Source organism: Acomys russatus, chromosome 26 (genome assembly GCF_903995435.1).
Source record: "Acomys russatus chromosome 26, mAcoRus1.1, whole genome shotgun sequence".
NCBI lineage: Eukaryota > Metazoa > Chordata > Mammalia > Rodentia > Muridae > Acomys > Acomys russatus.
The window spans coordinates 48,936,696-48,951,160 of NC_067162.1; positions in this window are offsets into that span (position 1 = coordinate 48,936,696).

The following is a 14,465-nucleotide window of genomic DNA, read 5'->3' on the forward strand; positions in this document are numbered from 1 at the left end:
GTGGCCATCCTAGTTGGCGAGTCCCAGGCCAGTGAAAGACCTTGTGTTATGAGCGGAGGTGGACACTTTCTGATGAATGACAACTATCATTAACCCCTGACCTCCATACGCACACACATGTGCATACACACTTGCACACACATATGCGCGCGCACACACACACACACATACACACAGAGGACAAAAAAGAAACTTTTTTTTTTTATTCTTTTATGACCCATTTCAGTACTTGATTACTGTGCACAGTTGGTGCACAGAGGTCTTGCGTTCCTCTTGCTGTGTAACCTCCCGGTTAGGCCTGTTTGAGCCTTCACTTCTGCAGGAACACCTGAGACCACTCTGCTATGACGGCTTCCTCTTTTCCCGGGGCTGGCACGGGTATGGAAGGCAGCCCGTACTTTGATTTCTCATGAAGCAGTCAGGTAAGACATAAGGCTATAGCTTGGGTCACACCGGCCCTCAACAGCACTACACGGGCCCCTGGGATGGAGTCTGCCCCGCCTGAGCCACGCCACGCTGACAACCTTGCTCTGATTTTTCTCCCCACTGTTCTCAGCATTTGCCACCTGGGATCTCTCATCTTTTTACCAAACTGCGGCATAACTCCTGCTGTTTTCACAGTTTCTGAAACCCTTGCTCTCAGAGTTCAACCTTGGCTAACAAGCAGCTTAGCAGTCAAGACGACTCCTCTGATTGGTATCTCCCTGGGTCTGTCTGACGGCCTTCTCAGAACAGAGGCATCTCCGCTCCTCATCGTGGCTTCGGGACCACAGAGAAGACACAAAATGTTCTGAGCTCGGCTTTTCCTATCTCCTCATCTTGCTTCCTGGTCCCTCCCCTCCCCCTCCCTCCTCCCTCCCCCTTCCCTCCCCTCCCCCTCTGTCCCCCTCCCCATCCTCCTCTCTCCCCCTCCCCTTTTCCCTCCCCTCCCCCTCCTCCTCTCTCCCCCTCCCCCTGGCATATGGCGCAGTGCGGTGGCCAGGACTGAGGCAGCCTGGTGAGGTCGGCTCTGTGGAGAATCAGCTCTGCCTCTGGGCTGTGCTCGCAGGCTCTTCTTGTGAGGCTCACATTGTTCCCTCATGTGTGCTCCACTAGAGAAGCCTGTGGGTTTTCTTTACGCCTTCTTAACAAACTACACTGTGTCCCTGCGCTGTTCTGCCTTGGAATTACGCTGTCAATTGTGCGCCTTAATGTTCTCCTTTTACTTTGCCTCTTTGTAATTGCTAAGCTTTCTAATTTCATTTTTCTAAAAATTCTCTTAGCACACACACACGCGCGCACACACACACGCACACATGCGCGCACACACACACGCGCGTGCACACACACGCACACGCACGCACACGCACACACACATGCGCACACACACGCGCGCGCACACACACACGCGCACACACACGCATACGCACGCACATGCACACACACACGCGCGCGCACACACATGCGCGCACACACACACGTGCGCACGCACATGCATACGCACGCACATGCACACGCACACGCACACACGCGCACACACGCACACACACGCACACGCACACACACGCGCGCGCGCACACGTGCACACGCACGCACATGCACACACGCATACACACACGCACACACGCGCACACACGCACACACACACGCACACACGCGCGCACACACACGCACACACACACGCACACACACACACACACACAGGGAAAAGATCAAAGCGCTTGGGCATGAGTCTAACACAGTGTGTACAAGGCTGTGATGGTTGGTGCTGATTGCCAACTTAGAACGGCCTAGGAGACAAACTCCTGAGTAAGCATGTGAGAGGCTACCTAAACTGAGGTGACTGAGGCGAGATAACACACTCTGAGGTGCAGACTGCACCATCTGATGGGCTGCAGTCCCAGACAGGAGAAGAGCTGAGCTCAGCTCTCTCTGCTTCCTGCGTGCAGCTGCAGTGTGACCAGCTGCCTCTCACTCCCCATGTCAATGCCTGGATCTGGATCGCACCCTCAAGCTGCAAGCCCAAATAAGTGCTTGCCCCCCTCCAGCGGCTTTTGTTAACTGTTGAGTTACAGCTATAAGAACAGTTATCAAGGGGCTGGAGAGGTGGCTCAGAGGTTAAGAGCACTGGCTGTTCTTCCAAAGGTCCTGAGTTCAATTCCCAGCAACCACATGGTGGCTCATAACCATTATAATGTATCTGGGCCCTCTTCTGGTATGCGGGCAGAGTACTGTATAAATAATAAATACATCTAAAAAAAAAAAAAAAGAACAATTATCAATACAAAGACTATGTTGGAAAAACCCACAAAGATCTGATGAGCAAAAGCAAAGAACTAAGTAAGTGACTAACATCTCATGTTCATGGAAGGGGAGATGCGTAGCTTTAGTGTAGTCTCCATCAAAACCCCAAAAACGATTGCGGAAGGACAAACCCATCCATATATTCATTTGGAAAGGTGAAAGGCACAGACTAGCCAACGCAATGCTGAATGAGAGGACAACTTCCCAACTGGCACCCCCCAGTGTGAGAGGACTCCCAGACACACCGGAGCAGCCGCACGTGTGAGCTACAGTGGTGGTGACATCATGCTTCTGGCCTGTAGAGGCCCCAGTGAGGTCAACATGGAGTGGAGTTGGCCATGAAGTTCCACCCCTAGCTGAGCAGCTATTGGCAATAGCTGCCGGGAAAAGAAGGGCCAGGTTTCTCCAAGAGCATAAAGTGTAATAAGTCAGCTCTGCTCCAGTGAAAGGCCATACTCCAGAGGATACATGCAGGGAGACAGAGGCAGGTGGAGGCCAGCTTGGTCTGCACAGTCTGCTCCAGGCCAGCGAGGGTTACATAGTGAGACCCTGTCTCAAAACAAAATGAAACAAAACAGCCTGGTCTACAAAGTGAGTCCAGGACAGCTAAGGCTACACAGAGAAACCCTGTCTCGAAAAACCAATAAAAGAAAACAAATTTGAGAAGAGTATCTGGGCAGCACAAATGGACACAAATTTGAGTGGGAACATGGTGCTTAACTTTAAAACATGTAAAGTAAATGTGACATGTCTGAAAAGAAAGGTATAGCATTTGCTTTAATGGTGAGAGCTCTCAACGTGTCTCTCTTCGTTTTCATTTTTAACTTGTATCTTTTCCTTGCTCTGCCCCCCAACCCTTCCTTTGGGCTGACTAAGTGCCCCAGCCTCCACCCCTTCCTTTGGGCTGACTAAGCGCCCCAGCCCCCACCATTTGGATTTTGCTCTCTTCTGCGTTGGGAAATCACATCTCCATTCTTCCTAAAGGCCTCCATTGTGTGGCTGTTTAGGTTTGTTTGGATGGCTTCCTGCCTCCTGATGAACACGGGGCTTGTTCTCAACATTTGCTGATGCGTGCTCTCCTGCTCTAAAAGGGCCTGTGCTGTTTTAGCCCTACCAGGGTGCTTTTCAGGCGCATGACTCATCCTAGCCCGTCCTGGATCCACACGCAGCCTGTGAAGACCGAAGCGAGGCAGCATCCTGCTCGGCACTGACACTTCAGGAGACGGCACTGTCCTCTCCTTCATAATGGGCCTCCCGTCCATCTGCTTATCTCTTGGGATGCACTGGGCTCCTTGGATCTGAATTTGGTGTCCTTCACAAAAGGCTTTCCCCCCCTAATTTTTTGGTTTTTAGAGAATGGGTGTTACATAAGCCAGGCTGGTCCCCAAACTCACTGTAACAGAGGTTGACCTGTACAGCCCTGGTCATCTTGCCTCCGGCCCCTGAGTACTGGGCTTTCAGAGGCTCACCACCACTGAACCCAGGGCCAGCCCAGCTCGCCTGATCTTTTAAACTATGGCCTATTCTTCTGACGCTCAAGACAAATGCTCACACACTCATTTACGTCTCTTACTATCTTCCCTTCCTTCCTTCTTTCACTTTTTTCTGATATAATGTTTCTGTGTAGCTCAAACTCGCCTTGAGCCCCCGACCCTTGAGCTACCGTTGTCTAAGGAAAGATCCCGTGGCCCAGCTGATAGTCACAAAGAGGATTGGTTTTTGAGTCTCCTGAGGATGCTACCAGCCTGGGATCACCTTGAATAAAACACCTTCCTGCCATATCTGGTGGCTGGAGAGGTCCTGTGGATTTGGACCAAAAACTTGTATCACATCCTCCTGTGGTCATGTCTTCCCTTCCTGCAGCGCCACACTTAGCTAGGTAAGAATGCTTACCTGGTGTGCCTGAGGCTCACTCACTTCACTCTGACCCTGAAGCTGTAGTGTTTCCGGGTCTTTCCTTGGGCAGTATGTTTTGTCTCGGAGTCCTCCCTGGAAGGACTGGAGTTCCAGTGCAGACTCCCACACCACTGTTCTTAGCCTAGCAGAGGCCCTCACATATGCCCACCTCTAAGGCTCCTGGACTCATCGCTTTTCCTGTCACTGCGACAAAAATGCCTGGCAGAAGCGACTTAAGTAAGAGACAGTTTAACTTGACTCACTGTACCGCTCCGTCATGGAGGGGAAGGGATGAAGGCACGTGCTCACAGCTGATGCCTCTCGCTTGGAAGGCAGAGCAGGAAGCAGAGGAAATGGGCTCCAAAGCAGCATGATGCTATAGCCTCAAAGGCCTACCCTTCTACTTGGTTGTCTATCCCAGCTAGGCAGGCCCCCGGCCACCCCAGCCAACTGGAGACAAAGTACAAAACAAGAGCTTCTGGGGAACATTTCACAACTACATCTTGACAGCTATGGGCTCTGCGTTGGTTCCCTTCTGGGCGAAAAGGAAGCATCTAGTATTTACTCGGCTGTGTAGCTTTTCCCGTTACTATGGCTGCTCAGGGTGTGCTGGCCTCCTACAGACTGGAACAAGAGCTGCTCTGCTGGCCGGGGTGATGTGTGCCTGTGACCCCAGCACTAGGAAGGCTGAACCAGGAGGACTGCAGGTTCCTTGTCCACACAGGGGACTTTGTCCCAACAACAAGAGTTCAGCTCTGAATTTGACAGAAGGGCTTGCTATGGGTGTCATCCAGCGAAGACTGCTGGGATGTGGGTTTAAGCCAATGGAAAGTCTTTCTTAGCTGGCCGGCGACTACCATGCTCTGGGCTGACACACTTCAGTCAACATGAACAGTTAGCCGGAAGCAGAACCACAGAACTATAGAAGCTAAAAAGCAAGGTTAGCGCATCAAGAGGTTTTCCCAGAGCTGTGGATGTTGATGGATTAGGCCTTTGTTTTAGTTTTGGCAGGTGGTACTGTCTACGTGCTGAGTTTCACAGCCTGCATGGCACTTCCATCATGGAGTCAGTTGTGCTAAGGTTTGGGGGCCTGTTACAGGCTTTGGGGATTCAATGATAAAACTTAGCCCCACAGCAGCCACAGAAGCTCTGCAAACCAGGACTCTGCTCTGTGACAGGTTATTAGACTAAACCAAACTAGCAAACAGGCCAAATGTCCTGAGTTACGGTGGTGGCTGTGGTGGTTTGAATGAACACAGCCTCCGTAGGCTCAGGGAGAGGCACTATTAGAAAGTGTGGCCTTGTTGGAAGAAGTGTGTCTCCCTCAGGGTAGGCTTTGAGGCCTCATAAGCTCAACCTCAGCCCAGTGGCTCACTCTTCCTTCTTGCTGCCTGAGGACCGAGGTGGAGAACTCTCAGCTGTCTCTTCAGCACCACGTCTGCCCACACACTGCCATGTTTTTCACCATGACGGTGATGGACTAAACCTCTGAACTGTAAGCCAGCCTCCAATTTAAATGTTTTCCTTTATAAGAGTTGCCATGGTCATCGCGTCTCTTCATAGCAATAGAAACCCTTACTAAGACAGTGGAATTTCTGTGATAGCAGGTACAGAGAGGACAGGGATGGAACATTTTTTAAGTTGCCAGTGTGTGTGTGTGTGTGTGTGTGTGTGTGTGTGTGTGTAAGCCAGAGATCAGCATTGATGTCAAGTGTCTTCCTCAAACAAGTCTCTCTCTTACTTTTTGAGACAGGATCTGGAGCCTGAAGGTCGCCCATAAGCTAAACTGGCTCTCACCAGGAGCCCCCAGGCGTCCTAGAGGACAGATATTTCTAAGTGATTCTCCTAAGGTCAGATCAGATGGCTCTCGTGTGGAGGTATGATAGCTGGATGAAGCTCCTCTGGCTGCCAGAGGAACTTCGCAGGGCCATTTTCAAACCTTCCCAGAGAGAATAGCATCCAGGGTTATAATGAGCTCTCTGCAACAGAGAGGCTGCCAAGAATAGCTCCAGGCATCTGAGGGCAGCATCACCTGCCTCCTGAGGCCCCGTACTGCAGCTATTCATGCCTTAGACTGAGAACCCTCAGGCCCAGCTCATGGGAAGTGCGTGTCACCAAGTCACAATGTCCCACATACATGTGAATCAGGCCATGAAGGCCCCAGCATCAAAAGGAGCCCAGAAATACCTGGGTCACAACGGCAGTGAAATAGCACAGTGGGGTGAGTTTTGACACCTACATATCTGAGAGAGACAGAGACAGAGCTTTCCCTGACATCACATTTGCTTTCTTCTCCCCTTTGAGAGATGCCAAGGTCCATTCATCGTCCTGCAGATGGAGGGGTGACAGGAGATGAAAGCCATTTGGACACAGCGTCTCCTTCAAAAGATGACAGGACACTGCTGAGTGCCCCTGAAGGGCACGGGCGCAGCTCTGCTCAAGAAAAAAACATTTACCCAGCAACACAGCAACATCTCCCAGCTGGGAAAGATAATGTATCCAAAGGTGGTACCCAGGGTGTGATGTGGGGGTGCCCAGGGTGTGATGTGGGGGTACCCAGGGTGTGATGTGGGGGTGCCCAGGGTGTGATGTGGGGGTGCCCAGAGTGTGATGTGGGGGTGCCCAGGGTGTGATGTGGGGGTGCCCAGGGTGTGATGTGGGGGTGCCCAGGGTGTGATGTGGGGGTGCCCAGGGTGTGATGTGGGGGTACCCAGGGTGTGATGTGGGGGTGCCCAGGGTGTGATGTGGGGGTGCCCAGGGTGTGATGTGGGGGTGCCCAGGGTGTGATGTGGGGGTGCCCAGGGTGTGATGTGGGGGCACCCAGGGTGTGATGTGGGGGTGCCCAGGGTGTGATGTGGGGGTGCCCAGGGTGTGATGTGGGGGCGCCCAGGGTGTGATGTGGGGGTACCCAGGGTGTGATGTGGGGGTGCCCAGGGGGTGATGTAGTACCATCCCACCCCATCCCATCATTAGGCCATAAACACTGTCAGCCATACTGCATGCTTCTCCGGGGTTATTTGTCTCTCACTCACAAAACAGCTGCTGGCAATGTGGAAAGAGGAAGTGAGACCCCCTCCCGACATCTCTTACCACAGTAGAAAGGCTCAGTGCAAATCGTGGAGTTTAAATTTTAGAAACCACTGATTTCCTTTCTGGTCAGTTTCCTGCACTCTGCAGTAGTAGGTGCATGTGAAAATGACTCTGGATGGATGCTGTTTGGTCACGAGGCATCAGGCTCCACTGGCGTCTACTCCCCATCTATCTACCCTACCTGTCGCCTACCTGCAGCTGTTGTATATCTACATAGCAGCCACTCATCTATCATTTATTTATGTAATCAATCGTCTATCTGAATCAATTTATCTATCATCCGTGTATAAATCTGTTATGATTTAAAAAATAACATTATAAGATAGTAAGATGCCAGGCAACAGATACTATATTATATGAGGTTTATTAAGTGAGCATGGGGGGAGATGGAAAGGGAGGAGGGGTACCCTAGAGAGGGAAGGACAGAGGGAGGGAGAGAGGGAGAGAGAGAGAGAAGAGAGAGAAGAAGAGAGGGGAGAGAGGGAGGGGAGAGAGGGGGGGGAGAGGGGGGGAGGAAGAGAGGGGAGAGACGGAGAGAGAGGGGGGAGAGGGAGAGAGAGAGAGGGGGAGAGAGGAGAGAGAGAGAGAGAGGAGAGAGGAGGGAGAGAAAGAGAGGGGGGAGAGAGAGAGGGGGAGAGGGAGAGAGAGGAGAGGAGAAGAGAGAGGGGAGAGAGGGCGAGAGGGGAGAGAGGAGAGGGGAGGGCGGGAGGGAGAGGGAGAAGGAGAGAGGAGAGAGAGGAGGGGAGGGAGAGAGAGAGAAGAGGAGAGGAGAGGAGAGAGACGAGAGAGAGAGAGGGAGGGAGAGAGGAGGGAGAGGAGAGGCGGGAGAGAGAGGAGAGGGGAAGAGAGGGGAGAGGAGAGGGAGAGGAGAGAGAGAGAGCGAGCGAGAGATGAGAGGGAGAGAGGAGAGGAAGGAGAGGGAGAGACAGAGAGGAGGGGGAGGAGAGAGGGAGGAGAGGAGAGGCGGGGGAGAGAGAGAGAGAGAGAGGGAGAGGAAGAGAGGGGCGAGATAGGACTGTCCTTTTATATGGCCCGGGTAGGGCCACGCCCCCGTGGCAGGCAGGCAAGCAATGGCATCACAGGCAGGCAGACTGCAGCAGAGTGCAGCAAGATCTACATATCTGTCACCTATACACATCACACCCCACCATGTCTTTATAGTTGTCATCTATATTGTCACCCATCTTGTCTATGGCTATCAATGTACTGCGCATATATTTGATCTATCCATCTATTATCTATCATATACAGCATACTTTTCCATCCATCTGCCATGATTAAGTGTACCCTACAATGGGAAGTAGGATTGTGGAACGTCCACACCTGGAGTGTATGGGCCCCAAGAAACACAGTCCCCCCTCCCTCCATGTCCCCGTCTCCCTCTGTCACTCTTGATCCTACTGGGGGGCTCCTGTGGGTTGTACCCATGCTCGCCATGGCAAAGGGTGGGAAGGCAGCACGGACTGTCTGCTCTGCGGTCAGAGTTGTGGGCCCTGGAATGCGTGGCGGCACTTAAGGCAGGAGCAAGCTCTCGGCTAGACACTTGCTCTAACTGAGATGCTCCTCCACTCTCCACTCAGTCGTTACTGTGCTCCTGTGGAGTGGGCGGCGGGGGCGGGAGGCGGAGAAGCCTCTGATCACTGCGCCAAGGAGAAACCCAATTTTATATATTTATATAGGATAATGATAGATAGATATTATGTTGTAGAGGAGTTTATTAAATGAGCATGAGGGAGGGGTACCCCAGAGAGAGAGACAGGAAGAGGAAGAGGAAGAAGAAGAAGAAGAAGAAGAAGAAGAAGAAGAAGAAGAAGAAGAAGAAAGAGAGAGAGAGAGAGAGAGAGAGAGAGACCACCTGGACAGTTTGTCTTTTGTTTTGTTTTGTTTTGTTTTTGGCTTTTGGCTTTTGGTTTTTTGAGACAGGGTCTCTCTGTGTAGCCTTGGCTGTCCTGGACTTGCTTTTGTAGACCAGGCTGGCCTCGAACTCATAGTGATCCACCTGCCTCTGCCTCCTGAGTGCTGGGATTAAAGGCGTGCGCCACCACACCCACCATACTTGGCCCTGGGCTGGGCCACGCCTCTGTACAGGTAAGCAATGACATCACAGGTAGGCAGACTGCAGCAGAATCCTAACACCCAAGCTGGCCTGTTTGGTGCATAGAGCACATGTGCCTATTGTCTCCACAGTGCCCAGTGCTTGTCATGATATAGGCTGGCCTGTGCTTTGTCAATTCAGGGGTCTCCAGCACCTCCATCCAGCTTGGCAGATGGCGGCCATCAAAGCCGTCACAATCTCTCTTGAGGTTTGGGACACAAGACAGCATGAGCGGCGGAAAGAGTTAGAAATGAGGGCAGGAGGATGGCCAGCCCTGCTGGTGAGACACGGAGGCCATTGTGGATACCAAGCAGGATATCAACCTTGAGAGTGTCACACGGCCTCAGTCCACTGCTAGTGCAGGTAGAATTATTATTATTACTATTATTTTTTAGAAAGAAGAGTTGTTGTTATCATCATCATCATCATTATTAGAGTGGAGTTCTATCCTTGGCTCCCTCCGTATTCTGTCTCCCTGTGTGTCCCCTTTCACATACAGCCACAGAAATCCAGTCTCCCTAGGAGCTCTGCCAATGTATTGTGAAAGACTGAAATTTTGAGCATGAAGGAAATGTGATATCAGTGTGTGCATTATTGCAAATGGTGGCAACTGACTCATGGATCTGGAAAGACACTGAACTTGACATCTTCAGGAAGATTTGCCTGGCGTTTCCGGCTGAAAGTCACAGGGCTGACTGTGGAAAAGGAGAAACTAAAAGGCTTTCTCATATTAGCAGTTGCAGCCAGGACGGGGACTGCAGCTCACCCAGAGCTCGCTCAGCACGTGAGGCCCTGGCTTCAGTCCCCAGCACAGTAAACAAGCAATCGGGAGTTGGGGGGGGGGGGGGGAAACAAACGCGCCTAGTTATAAAAATCATCGTGCGCAATGATTTTTGACATTGACAATACACAATTGATTGTGACGTCTGCGTATTGACCCGCAACACAGCAGAAAAGCATCTGGATACCTCACTAGTTACACGGTCCTTGAGGATGGCTGTCCAGTAGTCCCAATCTGGTGTGGAAGCTCAGAAGTTTCCCGGAGTGCTGGTGTCTCTCATCTGCTATGAAAGCGCGGAAACACTTCGTCTGGTGTCAGCAAAGGAATCCACAGCAGCCTCAGCTTCAACCGGGGCAAATTGACTCCGACCAAGGGAAGGCCAGGCACAGAAGCCAGGCGGTCTTCCTTTTCATCAGGACTGCTAGCAGAAGGTACCGCCCACGTCCAGGGTGGGGTTTCCCACTCCATCTAGGCAACCAGGACTCTTCTTCAGGTGACGCTCCGTATTCACGTGATTCTAATTTGCGGCAGGTTAAAACCAATCAAAAGTGCTCAGCGGTTAAGAGCGCTGACTGCTCTTCCAAAGAACCTGGGTTCGATTCCCAGCACACACGTGGTGGCTCACAGCACTCTGTAACCCCAGCTCCAGGGTAATTGATGCACTGTTCTGGTCTCCATGGTCACCAGGTACGAACATGGTGCACAGACATACATGTAGGCAAAACACCCACGTACATAAAATAAAATAAATAAATCTCAAAGTAAAGCAAAACCGACCACGATACAAAGGGACACTGCTTGATGGTAGAAATAAGCCGACATAAGCGCCTTGATGATAGGAGGCCTACCTGGGCTGGGGGGCGGGAGGGAGGGTGCTCCCTCAGCAGTTAAAGGGCCTTAGGGAGAATCTCAGGAGACCAGGATACATTATAGGCTTTAGCCCATAATAATATATTGGTATTGGTTGACCCGTTGTAGCAAATTACTGTACTAATGTAAGATATTAGCAACAAAAGAAGTGTGTTTTAAGATACATTTCCCCAATACATGGCACAGGGGCACCTGAGGGGAGGCAGAAGCAGGTCATGGCCACTTTCCTGCCACCCACGCCCACACCGGAGCATCGAGGCCTTGAAGGGCCAGATGGTTAACGGTTACCATGTTCACCGTCAGGCTCATAGGATCTGGAAGAAACCTAGAGGCGTGCTGTGCGGGCCTGGGGGCAGTTTCCAGACAGGAGGAAATGGAACGGGAAGACCGGTCCCCGAGCAAGCAGCACCTTCCATCACGTGGGAAAAGCTTGCCTACCTTTTCCGCTTGCTTGCAGGTGAATCTCCCTGATGGATTCTTTCCCTGACGTCAGAACACAGCCTTCTCGGCCCTCCAACGTGGGCTGCAGACAGTGGCTCTGCCAGAGCCTCTCCCCCAGGCCTCCACGGACAGATTGGAACTGCTAAAGCCTCCAGCACTGTGGACTGAGCAGCAAACTGATTTCTCAGCCTTTCTTGCGTGCAGCCAGCCATCACTGAACTACCGAGCCCATACTGTGTGAGCCAGTCTGGTAAATCCCCTTATAACATAGGGTCATTCTCAGTTCTGTACTTCTAGAGAACCCTGAATAATAGTCCCCTTAAAGAGACACCTTCCCTGTACCCCAGAAAGGGATTACCTTCATCTGAACAAAGACACAGGATCAGAAAAACCTCACAGCCCTACCTCAAGTTCTCTGGTTTGTTGCCACTAGATCAAACGCCATTTCCGGGCTGATCTGGAACTCAGGGTAATCGTCAGTGTCTCGCAGCCGTCCCAGTGCTGGGGTCACAGGTGTGAGCTGAGCAGCTCCCTTGCCACATCTAAAACACACAGGTTTAACCATGACAGTGGAATTTTCCCCAGGGGATGGATAATTGATTCCTTTGCCAGCACAAAAGGAGCCCGTTTTTCATTTATTAAGCAATTTGTGCTGACATTGCTGGTTGCCCCTGTATGTGTCTGCTCTCGGGAGTTTTCCTTTTAATTAGTTGTGACCTTTTATTGTTTCTCAGATTAAAGAGTGTGCAAAATAAAACCTTTGGTATGCGTTTGTTTGTTATTAGTATAAAAGCTGTAATGTTACCACTGAAGGATGTAGTCTTTAACAATATTAAAATAGAGGATAATACGCTCTAAACCACTAAATAAGTGGCTTACAATAACAGAAAAGTAAGGCTTATCCATGAAGGTCTTTTTTTTTTTTAACAAAAGATGTATTTTATTTTATGTGTCTGAGTGTTTTGTGTAAATATATGTCTGTGGACCACACGTGTTTCTGGTGTTTAAAGAGGTCAGAAGAGTGCATTAGATTTCCTGAAACGGGAGTTATTGGTGTCTCTGAGCCACCATGTGGGCGCTGAGAATTGAACCCAGGTCCTGAGCAAGAGCAGCAAGTGCTCTTAGCCATCAACAAGTCCTGAGCCATCTCTCTAGTTCCATGAATGCCTTAGTTGTTGGTGGTGGCTTATTGCTTTTTGAGGCAGGTCTTACCCTGTACCCAGGCTGGCCAGGGACTCCCCATCTCCTCCCTCAGCTTCCCAGACTCTGGAATCATAGACACATGTCACCATGCCTGGCTGTCATTTTTCACCTCCTTGATTTGCCCCATAGACACTTGAAATTTGATGTTTGAGGACATCACCATGTGGAATGCATCTGCCTCAAGAAAGGTGGAAAGTGCACGAGAGAATGTTCTAGAGAGAATGGTACATGTTCTATATTCTTCCCTGCTTATACAAGTGTCAAAGCTCACTGAGCTGACTGTTTAAAATCATAGTAGAGGAAAAGGGGACAGGACAGAGGGAGGGATGAAGGGAGGAAGAAGATGGTGCTACACGGGGAAGGGGTGAGAGAGGCCTGAGTGGAACTGACTGGCACGGCAGATGCTTTGCATGTGAGAGGGCCCGGGTTCTGCCCCAAGTTTGCGCTTGTGTGACCCAGGAAAACAGAAATGTGTTGTTTAAGGAGCTGAGATTTTCATGATGGAAGGGAGGTCCCAATATGAAACAGGCAAAGGCAAGGAAGATTACTACAGGCTGGATTGAAGCCAGGGATGATATGTGAACTCAAGAAGTACACACACACACACACACACACACACACACACACACACACACACACACACACGCTCGCTCACACACACAGGCACACACAGGCACAAGTGCACTCATGCTCACATACACACAGAGGCACACATGCACATGCACTCACACATGCACACACACAGGCACATGCACGCACACACATGCACACACACAAGCGCACATGTACACACACACACATGCAAATGTGTGCCAGGCCCTCCATTAATGACCAAACTCCAGCTTTTTTTTCTTGCAGGCAGTGAGATGGTCTCAGCAAGGGTATGTATGCAGGTGAGTGTCCCAAGTCTTGACAAGGCTGCCTTGGTGATGGATGAGATACAAGGGAGCTGGGTGTCTGCTGCAGCCAGGGGACAGTGAAGGAGGTAATTGGAGATGTGAGTTAGTAAGCGTGGTCCAAGCGTGCTGCGTTATTTTTAACATCCCCACAGGAGAGAAGAGCTTTACTCCGGTTGCCAGGGAAATTGCATTCTGGGCAGCTAAATGTCGGTTGCTACTTTTGAAAGTCTGTGTGTGTTGTGGGGAGTAGGGGGTTCAGGAAAGTTTACAAGCCACTCTGGCTTTTGTACCTGGTCTGTCCACTTGAGAGCCCAGGGCCATTTTCTCTCTGTGCACAAATAGTGCCTTTGCAGTGTCCCTGCCCTGCCACGGGGGTGTGCGGGGGAGGTCCTGCTGCCTTAGCAGGCAGACCAGCAGGCCAAGTGGGCCTGCAGGAGTGCACTGGGACAGGTGGGACACCCTGGAGACAGTGGAAGTGCCAGGGGCCAGAGAGTGGTGTGGACAGACCTGGGACACTGGTTTCCCAAGGCACATCACCAAGGTCTGGCAAATCTCTGTGTCCCCCAGCTTGGGCGGGTCCATGTGCTTCCTCCCTTGGGGCACTAAGAGTCCCAAATTTCCCTCAGCTTTGGAGGCAGGCCTGGGTACAGCTGGCCAAGCTGAGGTATAGCTGGGGCTGAGGCTCCCCGACCCCCACCTTCTCTGTTCAGTGGCCTTGACCTAAATCTGATGCTGTTAAACTCAGCTTCCCACTCAGGTCCAGTGCAGGGCAGGGATGAACCGCTGCACCCTGACCCACTTCACACCCAGGGCAGGGATGAACCGCTGCACCCTGACCCACTTCACACCCAGGGCAGGGATGAACCGCTGCACCCTGACCCACTTCACACCCAGGGCAGGGATGAAC